The following is a 21,952-nucleotide window of genomic DNA, read 5'->3' as shown; positions in this document are numbered from 1 at the left end:
CTGAAATATACAATAGAAGTTTTGAATTATTATTGGAACCATAATCTTTTAACTAGACTAGTGCTCTGGTATGGGACCACATTGTGGAATCTTCCTAGGCTTGTCTAGAGCATGGTTCCATACCTATTTGTGCTACCTATCTATCTTTTCTGCAACCCCCAAAGATATTTTATCCCTTTCAACTATCTCCTAAGAATCAGCCTTCTAGGCTCTTTTCCTCTTCTTCCTCTGGAAAGGCTCACTTGACCTTCAGTAGTCTCCATCCAGAGTACTCACTAAAACAAGGTTTAGCCAGTGAGTGAAGAATAATGTTTAAACTGATGAAAAAATAAGGACTCTTTGATTACTGTACTAGCATTTGCCTGCCTTTCCCGATACACCCTTCTCTACCTTGATCTAGGTGGAGGGCTGACCTGCATGGTCTGATGGAGGACAAGAAGATTTTGTCCTCTAACTTGTGGTTGAATATGGTCAATGGGGAACATTAGAAGATCTGGAGATAGAAGCTGGTTATTTACTCCCAAACTCATTTCCTGTTCTACAGGAGTGTCCCTCAACCACTGGCATAGCCTCAATTGAAAGGCTCTCTCTACACAGCTCTCTCTCCTTCCCTTGGTTCTGGTAACCACTTTTTTCCTCACTCATTCAGACCTGAAGTTCACCAGCTCTGGAGTCTGGCATTATCCCTTGTGAGTTTTCCCTGCTCCTCATCCAACATCCTTGTTAATAGTCTTTTTATTAGAGTGTCTTCAAATTACCCAATTAGAGTGTACATTCTGTTTCCAGCTGGAACTCCTGACTAACACAGTAGGCAGAAGGAAATTTACCAAAGCAAAATGCCTAGCCTACCCAGAGGACAAAAGTAAGACAGGGCTGCTATTTATTAAGCGGTCATAAAAATAAACATAAGCTGAAGAAAAATCTTGTCAGACTTAGGTTACATAAGAAAGAATTAAATTGAAACAAATAAATCATATTGTAATACAGATTCTTATAGGAAGTCTATAATTCCTATCACTATATTACAAGAAAGACTGTTAAGAATGGTTTACAATCACTTTTCTTTTAAAATTTCTTTTCAAAAATTAAGAAATAACACAAAACACTACTTTAAATAAAAGAGTTAACCTAAAAGATCAAGATGAAAAGAATCTGGCTGGGATCATAAAGATTCTAAAGAAATTAAAGGCAAAGTAGAAGTAAGACTTGCATTACAAGTAGTCAAGAGCAGAATTGCCACTGAATAAAATCAAGTCATTGGTTGTGAGGAATTTACTTGAGGGACTCTATCACACACAGAAGAAATGTATGAAAAACATCAGCTTAAAATAAGCTAAGCTGTAAGTGAGATTACTAAATAGCCTACATACGAGATAGACATTCAACAAGCAAAGCTTTTTCATATATCATAATAACTATGTAGAAACCATAACAAAAAAATATATCATTCATCTTAGAAACAATAATTAGATACATTACCTAATATATTTTTATATTAACAACCAATTAATTTATGGAGTAATACGAGGAAAACTATACAGCTTTATTGAGTTATAAAAAATAAATGAAATGGCATGTTATATTACTGTATAAGAAAATTCACTACGGTAAAAATATCAGTTATGCACAAATTAATGTAGAAGTTTTAATGCAATAATAATCAAAATCCTAGTGGAACTTATGTTGGATCTGGAGTGGAAAGAGCAATAACTTGACAAAATGATTCTGGATTTATGTAAGAAAATGTGCAAAAAATAGCAAAGTAAAACAAGTTCAAAGAAAAAAGACCTGACCTACCAAGTTACACTATTAAGTTATACTAATTAAGACATTTATAACTTGTACATTTATGAAAAATGGTAATACATGCAAGAGAATGATATTTTTAGAATAATAATTTTATAAGTACATGAGACATCATAAATCCATAAAGAAAAGAGATTATTCAATAATTGATGCTGAAATGAGGTTAAATTTTTGAAAAAAATGTGTGCAACTCTATCTCATGTTACACCAAAACCAGTTCCAAATGGATTAAAGAACTATAATTATTAAATTATACCATAAAAAGCTAGACACATTGATATATACTTATAAGGTCTTGGATTGAGAAAGAATTTTCCACATAAAAGTAATGCAAAATTTCATAAAGAAATAGTTTATTAGTGTTTTTCTAAAAAGCTAGTGCTGCCTTCAGCAGCACAGATACTAAAATTGGAACAATAAAGAGAAGATTACCACAGCCCCTGTGCAAGGATGACACACAAATTTGTGAAGCATTCCATATTTTTTTTTTAAATTTTTTATTAGATTATAGGTTTTGGGGTACATGAGCAGAGCATGCAAGACAGTTGCGCAGGTACACACATGGCAGTGTGCTTTGCTTTCCTTCTCCCCTTCACCCACATTTGGCATTTCTCCCCAGGCTATACCTCCCCACCTCCCCCTCCCACTGGCCCTCCCCTTTTCCCCCCAATAGACCCCACTGTTTAGTACTCCCCTTTCTGTGTCCATGTGTTCTCATTTTTCATCACCCACCTATGAGTGAGAATATGCGGTGTTTCATTTTCTGTTCTTGTGTCAGTTTGCTGAGGATGATGTTTTCCAGATTCATCCACGTCCCTACAAACGACACAAACTCATCATTTCTGATTGCTGCATAATATTCCATGGTGTATATGTGCCACATTTTTCCAATCCAGTCTATTATCAATGGGCATTTGGGTTGATTCCAGGTCTTTGCTATTGTAAACAGTGCTGCAATGAACATGCGTGTACATGTGTCCTTATAGTAGAACGATTTATAGTCTTTTGGATATATACCCAGTAATGGGATTGCTGGGTCAAATGGAATTTCTATTTCTAAGGCCTTGAGGAATCGCCACGCTGTCTTCCACGATGGTTGAACTAATTTACACTCCCACCAACAGTGTAAAAGTGTTCCTTTTTCTCCACATCCTCTGCAGCATCTGTTGTCTCCAGATTTTTTAATGATCGCCATTCTAACTGGCGTGAGATGGTATCTCAATGTGGTTTTGATTTGCATCTCTCTGATGACCAGTGACGATGAGCATTTTTTCATATGATTGTTGGCCTCATATATGTCTTCTTTCGTAAAGTATCTGTTCATATCCTTTGCCCACTTTTGAATGGGCTTGTTTGTTTTTTTCCTGTAAATCTGTTTGAGTTCTTTGTAAATTCTGGAAATCAGCCCTTTGTCAGATAGGTAGACTGCAAAAATTTTTTCCCATTCTGTTGGTTGCCGATCCACTCTAGTGACTGTTTCTTTTGCGGTGCAGAAGCTGTGGAGTTTCATTAGGTCCCATTTGTCTATTTTGGCTTTTGTTGCCAATGCTTTTGGTGTTTTGTTCATGAAGCCCTTGCCTACTCCTATGTCCTGGATGGTTTTGCCTAGATTTCCTTCTAGGGTTTTTATGGTGCCAGGTCTTATGTTTAAGTCTTTAATCCATCTGGAGTTAATTTTAGTGTAAGGTGTCAGGAAGGGGTCCAGTTTCTCCTTTCTGCACATGGCTAGCCAGTTTTCCCAACACCATTTGTTAAACATGGAATCCTTTCCCCATTGCTTGTTTTTGTCGGGTTTATCAAAGATTGTATAGTTGTATGTATGTTGTGTTGCCTCCAGTGCCTCTGTTTTGTTCCATTGGTCTATGTCTCTGTTTTGGTACCAGTACCATGCTGTTTTGATTACTGTAGCCTTGTACTATAGTTTGAAATCTGGTAGTGTGATGCCCCCCGCTGTGTTCTTTTTGCTTAGAATTGACTTGGCTATGCGGGCTCTCTTTTGGTTCCATATGAAGTTCATGGTGGTTTTTTCCAGTTCTGTGAAGAAAGTCAATGGTAGCTTGATGGGGATAGCATTGATTCTGTAAATTACTTTGGGCAGTATAGCCATTTTCACGATGTTAATTCTTCCTAACCATGAACATGGAATGTTTCTCCATCTGTTTGTGTCCTCTCTGATTTCGTTGAGCAGTGGTTTGTAGTTCTCCTTGAAGAGGTCCCTTACGTTCCTTGTGAGTTGTATTCCAAGGTATTTTATTCTTTTTGTAGCAATTGCGAATGGCAGTTCGCTCTTGATTTGGCTCTCTTTAAGTCTGTTGTTGGTGTAGACGAATGCTTGTGATTTTTGCACATTGATTTTATATCCTGAGACTTTGCTGAAGTTGCTTATCAGTTTCAGGAGTTTTTGGGCTGCGGCAATGGGGTCTTCTAGGTATACTATCATGTCGTCTGCAAATAGAGACAATTTGGCTTCCACCCTTCCTATTTGAATACCCTTTATTTCTTTTTCTTGCCTGATTGCTCTGGCTAGAACTTCCAGTACTATATTGAATAGGAGTGGTGAGAGAGGGCATCCTTGTCTAGTACCAGATTTTAAAGGGAATGCTTCCAGTTTTTGCCCATTCAGTATGATATTGGCTGTTGGTTTGTCATAAATAGCTTTTATTACTTTGAGATACGTTCCATCAATACCGAGTTTATTGAGGGTTTTTAGCATAAAGGGCTGTTGAATTTTGTCAAATGCCTTCTCTGCGTCAATTGAGATAATCATGTGGTTGTTGTTTTTGGTTCTGTTTATGTGGTGAATTACGTTGATAGACTTGCGTATGTTGAACCAGCCTTGCATCCCCGGGATGAATCCTACTTGATCATGATGAATAAGTTTTTTGATTTGCTGTTGCAATCGGCTTGCCAATATTTTATTGAAGATTTTTGCATCTATGTTCATCATGGATATTGGCCTGATGTTTTCTTTTCTCGTTGGGTCTCTGCCGGGTTTTGGTATCAGGATGATGTTGGTCTCATAGAATGATTTGGGAAGGATTCCCTCTTTTTGGATTGTTTGAAATAGTTTTAGAAGGAATGGTACCAGCTCCTCTTTGTGTGTCTGGTAGAATTCGGCTGTGAACCCGTCTGGACCTGGGCTTCTTTTGTGTGGTAGGCTCTTAATTGCTGCCTCAACTTCAGACCTTGTTATTGGTCTATTCATAGTTTCAGCTTCCTCCTGGTTTAGGCTTGGGAGGACGCAGGAGTCCAGGAATTTATCCATTTCCTCCAGGTTTACTAGTTTATGCGCATAGAGTTGTTTGTAATATTCTCTGATGATGGTTCGAATTTCTGTGGAATCTGTGGTGATTTCCCCTTTATCATTTTTTATTGCATCTATTTGGTTGTTCTCTCTTTTCTTTTTAATCAATCTGGCTAGTGGTCTGTCTATTTTGTTGATCTTTTCAAAAAGCCAGCTCTTGCATTTATTGATTTTTTGAAGGGTTTTTCGTGTCTCAATCTCCTTCAGCTCAGCTCTGATCTTAGTTATTTCTTGTCTTCTGCTGGGTTTTGAGTTTTTTTGATCTTGCTCCTCTAGCTCTTTCAATTTTGACGATAGGGTGTCAATTTTGGATCTCTCCATTCTCCTCATATGGGCACTTATTGCTATATACTTTCCTCTAGAGACTGCTTTAAATGTGTCCCAGAGGTTCTGGCACGTTGTGTCTTCGTTCTCATTGGTTTCGAAGAACTTTTTTATTTCTGCCTTCATTTCATTGTTTACCCAGTCAACATTCAAGAGCCAGTTGTTCAGTTTCCATGAAGCTGTGCAGTTCTGGATCGGTTTCTGAATTCTGAGTTCTAACTTGATTGCACTATGGTCTGAGAGGCTGTTTGTTATGATTTCAGTTGTTTTGCATTTGTTGAGCAGTGCTTTACTTCCAATTATGTGGTCAATTTTTGAGTAGGTGTGAGGTGGTGCTGAGAAGAATGTGTATTCTGTGGATTTGGTGTGGAGAGTTCTGTAAATGTCTATCAGGTTTGCTTGCTCCAGGTCTGAGTTCAAGCCCTGGATATCCTTGTTGATTTTCTGTCTGGTTGATCTGTCTAGTATTGACAGTGGAGTGTTAAAGTCTCCCAATATTATTGTGTGGGAGTCTAAGTCCTTTTGTAAGTCATTAAGAACTTGCCTTATGTATCTGGGTGCACCTGCATTGGGTCCATATATGTTTAGGATCGTTAGCTCTTCTTGTTGTATCAATCCTTTTACCATTATGTAATGGCCTTCTTTGTCTCTTTTGATCTTTGTTGCTTTAAAGTCTATTTTATCAGAGATGAGAATTGCAACTCCTGCTTTTTTTTGCTTTCCATTAGCTTGGTAAATCTTCCTCCATCCCTTTATTTTGAGCCTTTGTGTATCCTTGCATGTGAGATGGGTTTCCTGGATACAGCACACTGATGGGTTTTGGATTTTTATCCAATTTTCCAGTCTGTGTCTTTTGATTGGTGCATTTAGTCCATTTACATTTAGGGTTAATATTGTTATGTGTGAATTTGATACTGCCATTTTGATGCTAAGTGGCTGTTTTGCCTGTTAGTTGTTGTAGATTCTTCATTATGTTGAAGCTCTTTAGCATTCAGTGTGATTTTGGAATGGCTGGTACTGGTTGATCCTTTCTATGTGTAGTGCCTCTTTTAGGAGCTCTTGTAAAGCAGGCCTGGTGGTGACAAAATCTCTGAGTACTTGCTTGTTCACAAAGGATTTTATTTTTCCTTCACTTCTGAAGCTCAGTTTGGCTGGATATGAAATTCTGGGTTGAAAGTTCTTTTCTTTAAGAATGTTGAATATTGGCCCCCACTCTCTTCTGGCTTGTAGTGTTTCTGCCGAGAGATCTGCTGTGAGTCTGATGGGCTTCCCTTTGTGGGTGACCCGACCTTTCTCTCTGGCTGCCCTTAGTATTCTCTCCTTTATTTCAACCCTGTTGAATCTGACGATTATGTGCCTTGGGGTTGCTCTTCTTGCAAAATATCTTTGTGGTGTTCTCTGTATTTCAAAATTGAAAGAGCTAGAGGAGCCAGATCAAAAAAGGTTTTTCAAATCTTTTTTCAAGGTTCTTAGTTTCTTTGCATTGATTTAATACATGATCTTTTAGCTCACAAAAGTTTCTCATTATCCATCTTCTGAAGTCTAATTCCATCATTTCGTCACAGTCATTCTCTGTCCAGCTTTGTTCCCTTGCTGGTGAGGAGTTTTGGTCCTTTCTAGGAGGCAAGGTGTTCTGGTTTCAGGTGTTTTCCTCCTTTTTGCGCTGGTTTCTTCCCATCTTTGTGGATTTGTCCGCTGGTCGTTTGCGTAGTTGCTGACTTTTCGATTGGGTCTCTGAGTGGACACCCGGAATGTTGATGATGAAGTATTTCTGTTACTTGGTTTTCCTTCTACCAGTCTAGCCCCTTCGCTGTACGACTGCTGAGGTCCGCTCCAGACCCTGCTTGTCTGGGGTGCACCTCTAGCAGGTGTGGCACAGCGAGGGATGCTACCAGTTTCTTTTTCTGCTATCTTTGTCCCAGGATGATGCCTGCCTAATGTCAGTCTTTTGGATATAGAGGGGTCAGGGAGCTGCTTGAGGAGACAGTTTGTACTTTATATGGGCTTAATTGCTGAGCTGTGCGCTCTGTTGTTCATTCAGGGCTGTTAGGCTGCTATGTTTGATTCTGCTGCAACAGAGCTCATTAAAAAACCCTTTTTTTTTTTCCTCAAATGCTCTGTGTTGAGGGGTTTGGGCTTTATTTTTGGATGTTCGATGAGGTGTCATGCCCGGCTAGAAGGCAGACTAGCCACTGTTTGCCTGCCAAGGCTCCGCCCTGCTGTTGTGTGATTCGCCCTGTTCCTGCAGGCTCTGCTGTGGTCTCCGCCACGCCCTGCGGCGGAGTCTCTTCGTTGTAGCGTGTTGCCTCAGCAAGGGCAGGTTGCGTCAGCAGTGGGCGTGTATCTCAGTTGGGGCGGGTTGCCTCGGCAACGGCTGGCTGCGTCAGCAGTGGGCCTGTATCTCAGTTGAGGCGGGTTGCCTCGGTAATGGCTGGCTGCGTCAGCAGTGGGCGTGTATCTCAGTTGGGGCGGGTTGCCTTGGTAGTGGTGGACGCCCCTCCCCCACAGAGCGTCTCGGGGCATCTGCTTGGGATAGTTTGAAATCGCGGTATTGTTTGTCCCACTGGGTATCCCAAACGATCTGTCCCTACAATCCCCTGGGCTGGACTACTGTCCAAGTCTCGTTCAGTCTCAAGTCCAGCCCTCTCAAGTCTCAGGTTGCCGGTTCAACAGGGCACCCGGGCACGTGCGCCCTGTGGGGATTGCTGGGTAGGGCCGGCCGCCACCGCCCCAGCTGCCGGCTTCGCCAGGCAGACCTACTGCCTGGCGTCTCGTGTCTTTTTATACTTGGGAGTTTCCCCGTTCTGTGGGCAAAAAAGATCAGTCTGTAAATGCAGTCCTGACTCACCGTTTGCGGATTCAACGCGAGCTCCAATCCTGGGTTGTTCTCACAGCGCCATCTTCAGAAAATTTTAAATTACATATGTGAAATTGTATTATGTTTATACTGAATGGCATAAGAAAGATAAATTTAGGTACTTGCCCTGCTGCTGGACTTCCCCCCTCTTCTATATTTTTTTTTTAAAAAAAGGAAGAAAACCTAACCTCTATTTGACAAAAGACATTACGGTAAGTATAGGCTACTGTAACCAAGTGTCAACAATATGTTAGTGTCTTAGTCCACTCTTGCTGCTATAACAGAATATCATAAACTGTGTGGCCCAATATACAACAGAAATTTGTTTTCTACTTTTATAGAAGCTTGGAAGTCCGAGAGCAAGGAGCTGGCAGATTTGGTGGCTGGTGAAGCCTGACTGTCCTAGTTCATAGGCAGTTGTCTTCTTGCTGTAATCTCACATGGTAGAAGAGGCAAGGAAGCTCTCTCTGGGACTTCTTTTATCAGGCATTAATCTTATTCATAAGGGTTCCACCCTCATAACACATTCATCTACCAAAGGCCTTACCTGTCAGTACCATCTCATTAGAGGTTAGGATTTCAACATACGAATTTCAAGAGAACATATCAGTCTATAGTAGATGGCTTAAAGAACAAGTAGTTTATGTGCGCTTACCTAAGAGTCCAGGGTGTGCCATTTACAATCACCCAGGTTCTTTCCAATTTCTTGCTCTGTTGTTTCCTAGGGCACTTTTGTTGCCTGTATGGTTAAAGCTGGGCCTGTATCTCCTTTGGGTCTCCAGCTGGTAAAAATATAGAAGGAAGAGTATGAAGTAAGCACTCTCACTTCACTGATCTAGTCAGAAAATAGTAACATTACTTTTGCTTACATTGCATTGCCAAAATGTTACGTGGCTCCATTTAACTACAAGGAGGGTTAGAACAGGTTGTCCCTAGTTAGGCAGCTGCATGCTTAGCTAAAATTAGCTATAGAAAAAGGAGAACAAATTTAGGTGGGAAATAGCAATATCTACCATACCAGTCTAAAAATTATTGAAAGGCAGAGAGCTGACTGAGGAACCATACTTGCAGCAAATATGGAAAAAGGTTGTCATGTTATAACATAAAATTTATCTTATAGCAAGTAGAAAAACACCAATGCACCAAAAAAAATGAGCAGAGGACATAAACAAGCAATGTAAATGTTCTATAAAAATGAAAAGTATATACCATTGCTTATAATACAAGAAATATAAGTTAAAACAATTAAATGGCATTATTTATTGATATGTTTGTTAAAGTCTCCCTAATTGTTATTCTCAGTGCTGGCATAGTGTGGTAACACTACTATAATTGAGTATGAATCAGTGTTCTGCCATTGGGAAATACACTTTCTTAGTATACACAAGAGCCTTTGCTCTGCTCTTCTCATGGAACCCTGAGTCCACATTAGAAACCCACCCTAAGGAAATAATCCACGATGTGGTCAAAGAAGTATGTGCAAATATGTTCACCATAGTATAAACAATTGGAAATAACCTAAATGCCTGACAGTAAGAGAATGGTGGAATAAATTATGTGTAGGGAGCAACACGATTGCTGTCTCCATGCTCGCATCTCACCTTGTAGCCTAGATCACTTCTGTTCCTCTCCCATTTGGGAAGTACTGACAAGGAAAATATATTAAACAATTCCTTCACTTACTGGTTCTTTTCCCAGAAAGAAATTTCAGAGACTATCATATCTATTAGTCATGTGCCACACCGTTGGGTTGACAGGAAACATGTTTCATTCTTTCTTACACTCAAGTTCTTAGGAAAAGACCAGGTTTCCTCTCTGCTTCTTTATGATGAGTGTGTCATCTATATCAGAATCAAGACCTCACTCTCTCGGATTCTCCATTCCACCATAAATGGATGTATGAGGCAGACCTAAAATTTCTATGCAGATGCCTAGTTGAGCATCTTGAAATTTACCTTACAAATTCAGTTATTCTAACTGAAGCATCCAATACCAGGAAAACAGGAGGTCTCTGATCCCAGTCTCTCTCTTAAAGCTAACTTCTCCAGATACTTCTAAATTCTAGGACTTATGGGACATAATTGCTATGGTGCTTTGTTCCCTACATGGCCACTTGTGCCTGTTTTCTACTGGAGGGACTAGCACATCACACTTCTAATACTATGGGATGGGTATAAGAGAAATGATATGCATTTCATTTGAGAATTAGGTTTATTTTATGAAAAAAAGCTAATTGAAAGTTGAGGAACTAAGACTTTCATTTCAATAATGTGTCAAGCTAAAATCCAGAAAAAGGCAAGCAAAATGCTGGATAACTTTTTAAAACTCTTTTCAAGTTATAGCTTAACTGAAAGGAAGAGGAGTAAAATCCTCATAAGTCAGGTCATATTTGACAAGATAGGAAAGCACCTCCATGACATTTGTAGCTTCAGCTTTAAAAGCCTGTCTGTGGGTTAATGGATGAAAAGCATAAGGCCCATACAAAGTAGGAGCTGTATCAGCAACCTTCTTCCCAGACCCCCAAAAAGCTGAAACCACTAAAAGGCAACTCTCTTAATTGTCAAACATGAAAATGCTATGCCCTACCCATAGGATGTATTAAGGAAAATATTCAGTCTCAGCCTTGGCCCATAGGGGAACAGAAAAAAATCTTGATAAGAATTTATAACAATAAACCAATCTTCATATGAGTTTGAGACTGTAATTCACATGTTAGTTTGGCCTCAAATACCCAAGTCATGAATTTGGTTTAAAGTGTTCTCAGGCATCTAGTAAAATCACACATAAAGCCTCTCTGGGGAATCATACCATAGAGAACCCCAAGGAACATGAGTGCTCTCTGTTTCTGTCTCTGCCTTTGTCTCTCTCTCTCTCTCTCTCTCTCACACACACACACACACACACACACACACAGATTTGAGAAATCAGGCCACCATAAACAATTATTAATAAAAACAAAAATCAGGCAATCGGATCTGCAAATATGACGGATCGATATTCAAGTGACCAGATATGACATATAAAGTAAGTACATGTTTAACATTTTTAAATAAGAGAAAGAAATGAATGAAAGGATGACTGTGTCATAAGTTAGCCAATTGCCCCAGAATGTGTATGGTGTATTCTCACAGAAATTTCTCCTTCAAGACATAGAGTAGCAATGAAATAGCCCCTCAAGACTGCTCTGTTTCTATGGCTTCTCCAAGACCCATAGTGGGAAGAGGGGCCATGATGAAGGAGAAGTCCACTGGCCTTCCACACAGCCTGCACTGGATGGGAATGGGAGCCCAATGCGCTCAGTGGAGGCTCCTAATCAATCTCTTAGATGGGAGGCAGGAACTAGAGACCAAGGTCCACTGTCATGAGGCCCTATAGCAGATCTGCAAGTTTGCTCAACTTTTGTTTTAGCATCATGTGTGTAAATCATCTCGTGTAACTGGGTTCTCCCAGAGCCTGCTAAAAAAGCCAAATAAGTTACTCAAGAAAATAAAACCTTGAAATTCAAGCCAGAATTATGGCAAGAGTCCAGTCACCACAATGACTAGGATACATAAGGAGCTGAAGAACTAAGTCCAAGTAGAGAAAAACTTCCTTCTCCAGAAACCCATATAATATCTTTAAAAAGAGTAATAATAACATCGAATACCTACCTAATGCTTACTTCAGGCCAGGCACTGTTCTAAGCTATAATATAAACTCATTTAATCTTTTCGGTTGGGTAGTATTGTTAGCCCCATCTTCAGATGAGGAGACATCTACTAAGATCACTATGTGGCAGAACCAGGTTCAAATACAGGCAGTTTGGGGCTGGGTGTGGTGGCTTGCACCTGTAATCCCAGCATTTTGGGAGGCTGAGGTGGGCAGATCGCCTAAGGCCACGAGTTCGAGACCAGCCTCGCCAACATGGCAAAATCCCATCTCTACTAAAAATACAAAAAAAATCAGATGGGCATGGTGGCACACTCCTATATAATCCCAGATACTTGGGAAGCTGAGGCACAAGAATTGCTTAAGCCTAGGGGGAGGTTGCAGTGAGCCAAGATTGCGCCACTGCACTCCAGCCTGCATGACAGAGTGACATTCTGCCTCAAAAAAAAAAAAAAAAAAAATACTTGCAGTTTGGCTCCACAGTCCAAGGTGTTAACCATTAGCTCTACAATCTCTTGTATACTGATCAAACGTTCTTATTGCAGGGCCATACAGAGGACTTTGATGACTAAAACATGTGTGTCACATGTATTCCACACTAACTGGAGTGCTCACAGAAAGGAAGAATTCCTGGGAGATAATTAACTTTGTTTCTCTAGAGTTCTACCTCTTTCTTTTCCATAAAATCCTGTTCCTCTATTCTCTTTGCCCTTTGGTCCTGTGGAAGTTGTCAGAATCAAAATAGAGTAACTTATGCCAAACATTAACAAAATGGAGTTGGGAGGTTACAAAGGAGGGTCTCTCACACACAGAACTATCCTGAAAACTATTACAAGGACAATGAAAACCCCAGCCTTGCCCCAAAAGCACTACAACCTTACACAAGGAATACTTCTGTGAGGACATCTGCCCCGCAATGACCTATTCAACTTTGGACTGGTGCCACCATTGTTATTGGTCTATGTAGACAAGGATAATTGTCTCAAAACAAATGATGCAACCTTCCTCACTTTGCCTTTAAAAGTTTCCTCTTGCCCCAACGTCTCTATAACTGTCACTAGATACACCTATAATTAGTCCCAGACCGCACATCCCAAATTATAATCCCCTGTCATTCATTCCCAAATAAATTCATTTATTTTGAGAGCCACTCTCTTCATTGTTATTTTAGGTTGACAGTCCTCTAAACATTTCTAAAGTACACTCTTCTATTATAGTCATGTTATGCCCATGCTTTCCAGCAAGGAGTAACAGTAGAGCCCTTAACATATAAGGAATGTATGGGCTTGTCTCTGATGACACAAAAGGAATGGATACCAGGAAATGTTGGCCAATGGGTATGAAGAGGTAAGTGTTAAAATAACCAGAGGTGTGAACTTTGGGGAAAAAACAGGGTACAATCTGTACACAGTGGGTGATAGAACTGACAAAGGAGAGTGAAGCAACTGAGTCCCAAGACCCAATTGGAAAAAAAATTGGCGTCTAGGAAGAGGCTTGGAGGCCTAATAGCCTGGCAACCTTATAACTCACCTACCCCTCCTTTCTCTATCTCAGTTTTTTTTCTATCTCTTCCACCTATAAAACTCTTCTATTTTCTCATTAGAATAGAAATTTAGAACCAGATATCAATATCCAGAAGTAGATTGACCCCTTTCTTAATATTCTTTTTAGCACTCAGAACCCCAATTATACCATGAAGTTTGAGTGTTAAAATATAGGTCTTTCTTAGGAGAAATCTACTTGAAAACAGAAATATAGTCAGTCCACTAAGCTGAAATTGGACCTCACTCTGTTCCCCTATTAAAATCTAATCATTGAAATTACCATATACCTCATTTTCAAGTCATTTCTTAGTTGGTAGTCAAGGAGAAATGTGTCTAACCATGAAAACTCTACTGATGGTGGAGTTGAAGACAATGTCAGAGAAATTAAATTTCATCCCCACACTGCCTTTCTGGCTTCACACAGAGAACAATGCTATGAATTCCAAATAACACCTGATAAGTTTACTCACTCCTTCTGTTCATGGTCATGATCGATTTCAAATGAAGTCTTGATGTCTGTCTCATTACATTGGCCTCAGAGTACTGTCAAGTTTGTTTTCAGAGGAAACTTTTCAAAGTGTGTAACAGACCCCAACAACAGCAACAACAAAATTTTGATAGCCACAAAGAGAAGCAAGGTGCATTACTGCTGCATTGGCATCCTTCTTTAAAGATCAGGCGAAATAGGACAAGCGTGACTCCTATTATGGTTATAGAACACTGAATTCAGCTATGATGGAACAGAACTGAGAAAGTGTATCCCGAGGTATTTTCACTTCGTGCATTTGGCATTGTTATTAGTTGTTGCATTTAAGATACATCAGTCTGTTTACTCCTCATGCTTCCTCTCAGAGAAAATATTAACCATGGAATAAGAATATTTGGTGTTACAAATTATCTGGCTTGCTAATCTCATTTCCCTTTTAGCATGCAATTATTTGTTTAGCTTCCCTTAGCAAATGAAATTTCAAGGGCATTTCAAGGAATATAAATAATATGAAAAGCAATAGAAGCCCAAAGAATTTTCTTTCCCTGTTCTTTCTTTCCTTTTTTTTTTTTTTTTTTTTTTTTGTATTCAGGAACAGCACTGAATCATGCATATGTATGAATCAACAAAATCAGGTTAGCTAAGAAATTGGAAATTGCACTCCACTAGAACATTTGTCTTGCTCTAGAGATCTTTGTTATGGATTTGAAGGACTAATAAAAAATCACCAGCATGACTGGAACAGATGTTTTTTATGGACTCGGGTTGTTAATAGTCTTTTTAGATTCTCCTAAGAACTTAAGCAGATTCCTCACTTGTCCTCAATACCTGAAATTATGTTAACATTGTCCAAAATGTACACTAACAAGCTACATTAAAAATGCCATAAATTGGAATAGGGATACTGAAGATTTCCAAAAAGTAGAATAAATTTTAAAAGCTGTAAAAAGAGGCAGATGCTAGCTAGATAACTAGATCAATAAATAAATAGAAGATATGGAGAGATAAGTATAGACTTTAGACAGATCAACAAAAGCATGAAATAAACATAAAATAAACAAAATAATGAAATAATTAGCTAATGTTCATTTTCTTCTTAAAGGAAGAAATAACCCTTTTCCTCAACAAAAATTACCAGGATCACAAGAAGCACAGAATAGAAAATAAACTCAGAATGTAGCTCCTATGTTTACCTTGATGGTGTGCCTGGAATTGTTTTCCCTGAGAATTCATATGCAATATTCTTTCTTTCTAAGCCCTTGCAAGTTGCTCCCAGTGGAGGCCAAAATTGATCAATTTTGCAGAGACCAAAATAGGTAAGAAACAGCAGCTAACAAGCTTCCTGGTGTCATTAGGAAGGCTGTTTGTTGCCATCTTCTTAAACTGCATGAGTAGGTGAAAATGGGGCACCTGCCCCAGCCTTGCCCTCTCTCTTCCCGTCTCAGTTGGAGTACACCCCTGCTGGGCATGCCCCGTCCCATTCAGCTCAAGGCCATCTTGCCATCTGCTTCTTCAATTCCTGGTGTTGCCCACAATTTATTTTACCCTCATTAATGAATGATGATACAGGATGAGAGGCAGAATCAAGCCTACCAGTATAAGACAATGCTGTGCACTTTCTCCTTCCCCCTTAATCACACAGAGATATGCCAGTTTCAATTCCAGCTCCTCAGTGGTGAACTATGTATACTTGAACACGTTTGGTGAGCTCTGAGCCTTAGATTACTCCTCTATAAAATTAAAGTATACATTATTTATTCTCAAGATTCCTGTGAACTAGAATGAATGATTCACATGAAAGTAGCTAAAATAGTATGTAGCACATGGTAAGCCATCAATACATGGTAATTACTATCATTCATTTCTTCATTAATTCCACAAAGATATTTTGTGCTTTCCCCATGTATATGTTATATGAAGGTGTGAGGATATAGAAAAGTAAGACAAGCCCCTGATTTCTCAAAAGCTCTATTCTAGCTGAAAAAACAGACAGGTAGATAAGTCATTATTCTCCACAAAACATAACTAATTGTGTCAAAAAGGCATATGTGTAATTAGAGTTTGAAAATAAGAGAGGTGAGAGAAGGGGCAAAAAACTATTTGGAAAAAATGACCAAATTTTTTTTTTAATTTGATGAAAATCATAAAGCCACAAAAGCAAGTAGAACCTCAACCAACCTTAAGCAGAGAAATACAAAGAAAACTATGCCAAGATACATTATAGTCAAATTGCAGGGAAAAAAAAAAACAACCAGTAAAATGAAAATCTTAAAATCATCTGGAAAAAAAAACACGTTACAGCAGAATAGCAACAAGAATCATTTTTGCCTTCTGATTAGAAATAATCCAAGTCAGAAGATCATTAATAACAACATTAAATTGCTGTGAGAAAATAAAAAACTGTCAGAATATTTCTGGATACAGAATTCTATATCCAGTGGAAATATGTATATCAAAACTAACAATGAAATAAAGATATTTTCAGAGAAACAAAAGTAGTGGGAATTCATAGTCAGCAGATCTGTACTACAAGAAATGTTAAAAAACTTCTTGAGGCTGAAGAGAAATAACACCAGATGGAAAAACAAATATACAGGAGAAAATGAAAAACAGAAAATGCTTAAATTGTGGGAAAAATGATGGATGATCTTCTTTCTTTAGTTTCTTTAAATAACAAAAATAATAACAAGGCATTATGGGATTAATAACATGTTAATAAATGTTAATAATATACGCCATATATATAACAACAGCTGCAGAAAGAGAGGGAGGTCAGCAAATGGACATATACTGCTGTAAGTTTCTTAAATATGGAAGGGCACAATATTAATTAAGATAGACTACAATAAATTAAGGACACTTAATATCTAAGGCAATCACTAAAATAAATAAAACAAAGTAGTGCCTCTAAAAGTTAATAGAAGAAGCAAAATGAAATAATACAAATGCCTGAGTGGTCCAAAAGGAGCTAGAAAAGCAGAACAAAGAACAGAGGGAACAAGTAGAAAACAAACAGCAAAATGATAGCCAAAGACCCAGGAATAAGAACAATTATGTTAAATGTACGTTGATACATAAAACAATTGAAAGTCACAGAATGTCAAACTGGATATAACAGGAAAAAAGATACAACTACGAAAGACACAGTTGAAGTATAAAGACACAGAGAGTTGAAAGCAAAAGGATAAAACCAGATACACTATACAAATATAAACAGGCAAAAGCTGGCATGGCTACATTAATATTAGACAAAATGGAATTCAAAGCAAGAGATACTAATGGAAATAAAGGAAGATATTTGATAGTGATAAATAGGTTCAGTTCATTAAAAAGGCATAACAATATTCAATGTATATGTATCTAACAACAGAGCTTCATAATAGAGCAAAATCTGGCTGAACTAAAAGAAGAAATATATAAATTCATTTAGTGTATTTATAAGTATATAAATACACAACTACAACTGGAGACTTTAACACTTCTTTCTCAGTAACTGATAGAACAAATACAAAAGAAACAGCAAATATATGGAAAGCTCAAACAACCCTATCAGTAAACTTACCCTATGTGATATTAATAGACTATTGCACACAACCAGAGCAGAATAAACATTCTTTCTGAGTGCACATAAAACATCCACTAAAAGAAACCATATTCTGGGCCATGAACTCAAATCTATGTAAGCGTCAAAGAAACAAAATTATATGTAGCATACCTTTGATCACAGTAAAATACAAAATAGAGAAACAAGAGCAGAAGTTTTTCTTTGAAAAGATTAATAAAGTTGATAAGGCCCTCAAATGAAAAAAAAATTAAGAAAAAGAAAATGAGCTATCAAGCTACAAAAAGACATAAAGAAATCTTAAATGCATATTGCTAAGGGAAAGAAGCCAATCTGAAAAAGGCTACATACTATATGCTTCCTACTAGATGATATCCTGGAAAAGATAAAGCTATAAAGAGAGTAGAAAGGCCCTCAAGGGTGAGTTCCAGGCCCGGCAGCAGTAGAAAGGCCTGTGGCTGCCAAGGGTCTGGGAGGAGAAAAACAGGGATAAGTAGGTAGAGTGCAGGTAATTTTTAGAAGAGTAAAATTATTTGATATGCCACAGTAAGGGTGGATACATATTGTCAAAATCCATAAATGTACAATACAAAGTGAACTCTAATGTAAACTCTGAACTTTAGTCAATAAGAATGTATCAATATTGGCTCATCACTGTAAAAAACGAATGACATTAATGCAAGACATTAGTAATAGGGGAACCTGATGGGAAGAGGTAAGGAGGCGTATAGGCACTCTACTTTTGGCTCAAGTTTTTTGTAAACCTTTAAAACCACTCCTCAGCGAAGTCCACTAAAAAAGAACACTCACAAATAAGCAATATCCGGGGGAAAAAGAAGAGATGTTATTATAGGTCTTTCAGATACTTAAAGGTTAATAAGGGAATATTATGAAAATGTATGCCACCAAATTTGTTGGTATACATAAAATGGACAAATTCCTTGAAAGATACAACATACTGAACAAGAAACAAAAAAAAAAAAAAGAAAAAATATAAAATACATAAAAATTAAATATAAATACTGATAAATAGCCTTATGTCTGTTAAAGAGCCTAAAGCCATAATTTAAAACATTTCCAAATGGTTTTATTTGCATATTTAATCAAATATTTTTAAAATATAATCAATTTTATTCAAAATCATTAAGAAAATAGAGAATGAAGAAACACTTCTTAACTTCTTTATAAGTTCAGTATAACCTTGACCTTATAAATTGACAGAATTTAGAAGAAAAATAAAATATTAGTAAATGAAATTCAGTAATATTTGAAAAGAATGACACCACATGATCAATTGGGTTTTGTTCCAGGAATGTAGAGTTGGTTTAACATTCAAAAACCAATTGAGGGCAAGGCGTGGTGGCTCACATCTGTAATCCCAGCACTTTTGGAAGCCAAGGCAGGTGGATGACTTGAGGTCAGGAGTTAGAGACCAGCCTGGCCAACATGGTGAAACCTCGTCTCTACTAAAAATACATAAATTAGATGGGTGTAGTGGTGGGCACCTGTAATCTCAGCTGAGGGAGGCAGAGGTATGAGAACTGCTTAAACCAAGAAGGCAGAGGTTGCAGTGAGCCAAGATCGCACCACTCTACTCCAGCCTGGGTGACAGAGCAAGATAGTCTCAAAAAACAAAACAAAAAACCAGTTAAGGGGTGCAGAGCAAAATGGCAGCTAGAACCCTATGACATTCATTGCCACCCCTCCCTGGACCACCAATTTTTAAGAACTATCTGCAGAAAACCACCATCACAAGAACCAAAAATCAAATGAGCAACCACAGTAACTGATTTTAACTTTATATTCACTGAAAAAGACATGTATGAGGGCAGGAAAGACAGTCTTGAATCACGGATGCCACCCCTGCCATCCCGCAGCAGAGGCAAGGTGGAGAGAGAATCTGTGTACTTTGGGAAGAGAGAGTAAAGTGGCTGGGGAACTTTATATTGAACTCAGTGCTGCCCTTGCTGGGCTAAGCCAGTGCCCATGCACAGAGGGAACATTTGGACTAGCCCTAGCCAGAGGACAATCATCCAGAACTTAAACTTCTCAGCAAGCCTCACCACCATAGACTGAAGTGCTCTGGGGTTCTAAGTAAACTTGAAAGGCAGTCTAGGGCATGAGGACTGCAATTCCTAGGTAAGTCCTAGTACTAGACTGGACTTAAAGCCCATAGACTAGGGTGGCACATGACCAAGGGAGACACCAGCCGGGGCAACTAAGGGAGTGCTTGCACCATCCCTCCTCCCAGGCAGTGCAGCTCACATCAAAGAAAAATGACTTCTTCCTTCTGTTTAAGGAGAGGAAACTGAAGAGTAAAAAGGATTTATTCATGTCTGTTGGATACCAGCTGAGCCACAGTAGGATAGGGCACCAAGCAGTATCGTGAGGTTGCCATTCCCAGTCCTAGTTTCTGGAAAACATTCCTAGACACACCTTGGGCCAAAAGGGAATTGCTTCATTAATGGGAAGGACCCCATCTGGGCAGGATTCATCACCTGCTGACTAAAGCACCCTTGCGCCCTGAATAACCTGCAGTGATACAGGGAGTAATACATCATGGGCTTTGGGCTCTAAGACTTGCTGGCTTCAAGGGAAAGACAGTGCATTCCCAGCTGTGCTGGCTATGGTGGAAGACTCCTTCTGTTTGAGAAAAGCAGAGGGAAAAGTAAAGGGCACTTTGTCTCGCACCTTAGATACCAGCTTGGCCAAAAGGGTAGTCTCGGGGTCTCTGTGTCTAGGCCTAGGCTCTTGGATAGCATTTATGGACATGCCCTGGGCCAGAGGAGAGCTTACTGCCCTCAAGGGTGAGATCCAGGCCTAGCAGCATTCACAACAGACTAATGGAAGAGCCTTTGGGCTTTAAGTGAATATCTGCGGTGGCCTGGCAGATCCCTCGTGGTGGTGGCCACAGGGAGAGGCTCCTATGTCTGTGGAAAGTGGAAGGAAGAATAGGAAGGACTTTGTAATTTGGAATGAGTGCCAGCTTAGCCACAATAGAACAGAACATCAGGTAAACTGCTAAGATATTTGACTTTAATTCCCAGCTCCCGGACAGCATCTGTGGACATGAATGGGGCCTGGGAGAATTTACCATTTTAAGGGAAGAGCCAACCCTGGAGAAAAAGAGATAAATGACCTTTCAGATATAGAATTCAAAATAGCAGGATACATAAGATACATATCCAATACAGGATACATAAGACTTGTAAAGAGACTCAGACTCCTACACAGTAGTAGTGGGAGAGTTCAACATCAATATTAGATAGATCAACGAGACAGAAAATTAACAAGGATATCCAGGACTTGAACTCAGATTCGGAACAAGTAAACTTAATAAACATTTCTAGAACTCTCCACTTTAAACACACAAGATATGCACTCTTATCCATACCACATCACACCTACTCACAGGTTTAAATGAAATATTGGTTGGCCATTATTAAGCACAATTGATGGTATAAGGGAGGTTTTCAATACCCATTTTTAGAGTGCATTCTAGCCTGGGCAATTAAGCAACACTCCCGTTCTCTCTCCCGCTTCCTCTTCCTCTTTGTTCCTCTTCTTCATTCCTTTTTTAATCCTTCTTTCTCTCTTTCTTTCTTTTTTTAAAAAAAAAAATTCAAAATAGCTCTTTTAAGGAAACTCAAAAAAATTCAGGATAATACAGAGAAGGAATGCAGAATTTTATCAGATAAATTTAACAAATAGATTTAAATAATAAAAAAGAATCAAGCAGAAATTCTAGAGTTGAAAATGCAATTGACATGCTGAAGAATGCATCAAAGCCTCTTAATAGCAGAATTGATCAAGCAGAAGAATTAGTGAACAGGCTATTTGAAATTACACAGTCAGAGGAGATTTAAAAAAGAGAGAAGAAAAAACAATAAAGCATACTACAAGATCTAGGAAATGGCCTGAAAAAAAGCAAATCTAAGAGTTATTGACCTTAAAGAGGAAGTAGAGAAAACAATAGGGGCAGAAAGTTTACCCAAAAAAAAATATCAGCGAACTTCCAAAGCCTAGAAAAATGTATCAACATTTAAATGCAAGAGAATTATAGAACACCAAACATATCTAACTCAAAGAAGACTACCTCATGGCATTTAATAACCAAACTCCCAAAGTTCAATAATAAAGAAAGCATCTCAAAGGAAGCAAGAGAAAAGAAAAAATAACATATAATGGAGCTCTCATATGCCTGGCAGAAGACTTTTCAGTGGGAACTTTACAGTCCAAAAGAGAGGCATGATATATTTAAAATGCTGACGAAAAAAAAAAACAACTTTTACCCTAGAATAGCAAACCCAGGGAAAATATATTTTAAGCATGAAGAAGAAATAAAGCCTTGCCTGGATAAACAAAAGCCAAGGGATTTCATCAGATTCAGATCTTTCCTACAAGAAATACTAAAGGGAGT

At 38.6% G+C, this 21,952-nt stretch overlaps 1 long non-coding RNA gene and 1 other non-coding gene across 7 annotated transcripts in view; one reads left to right on the top strand and one right to left on the bottom strand.

Annotated features, from left to right (window-relative positions):
* The window catches only part of LOC144577171 (uncharacterized), a 128,850-nt gene that overhangs the window by 91,523 nt on the left and 15,375 nt on the right, over nucleotides 1-21,952 (bottom strand). For 5 of the 6 annotated variants that reach the window (XR_013520556.1, XR_013520555.1, XR_013520559.1 and 2 more), the window contains 2 exons: nucleotides 8,947-9,073; nucleotides 8,283-8,334 (listed from right to left, as the gene is read on the bottom strand). This is a non-coding gene — a long non-coding RNA (uncharacterized LOC144577171). The remainder of the gene's footprint in view (nucleotides 1-8,282; nucleotides 8,335-8,946; nucleotides 9,074-21,952) is intronic. The other variant, XR_013520558.1, reaches the window with a different exon arrangement.
* LOC118143358 (U6 spliceosomal RNA) lies at nucleotides 2,185-2,291 on the top strand. The gene has a single exon (XR_004727585.1). It is a non-coding gene; the product is annotated as a U6 spliceosomal RNA (small nuclear RNA).

The sequence above is a fragment of the Callithrix jacchus genome, chromosome 7 (genome assembly GCF_049354715.1).
Source record: "Callithrix jacchus isolate 240 chromosome 7, calJac240_pri, whole genome shotgun sequence".
Lineage (NCBI taxonomy): Eukaryota > Metazoa > Chordata > Mammalia > Primates > Cebidae > Callithrix > Callithrix jacchus.
The sequence above is the reverse complement of the archived record's forward strand: the minus strand, read 5'-3'. Positions and strand labels throughout refer to the sequence as shown.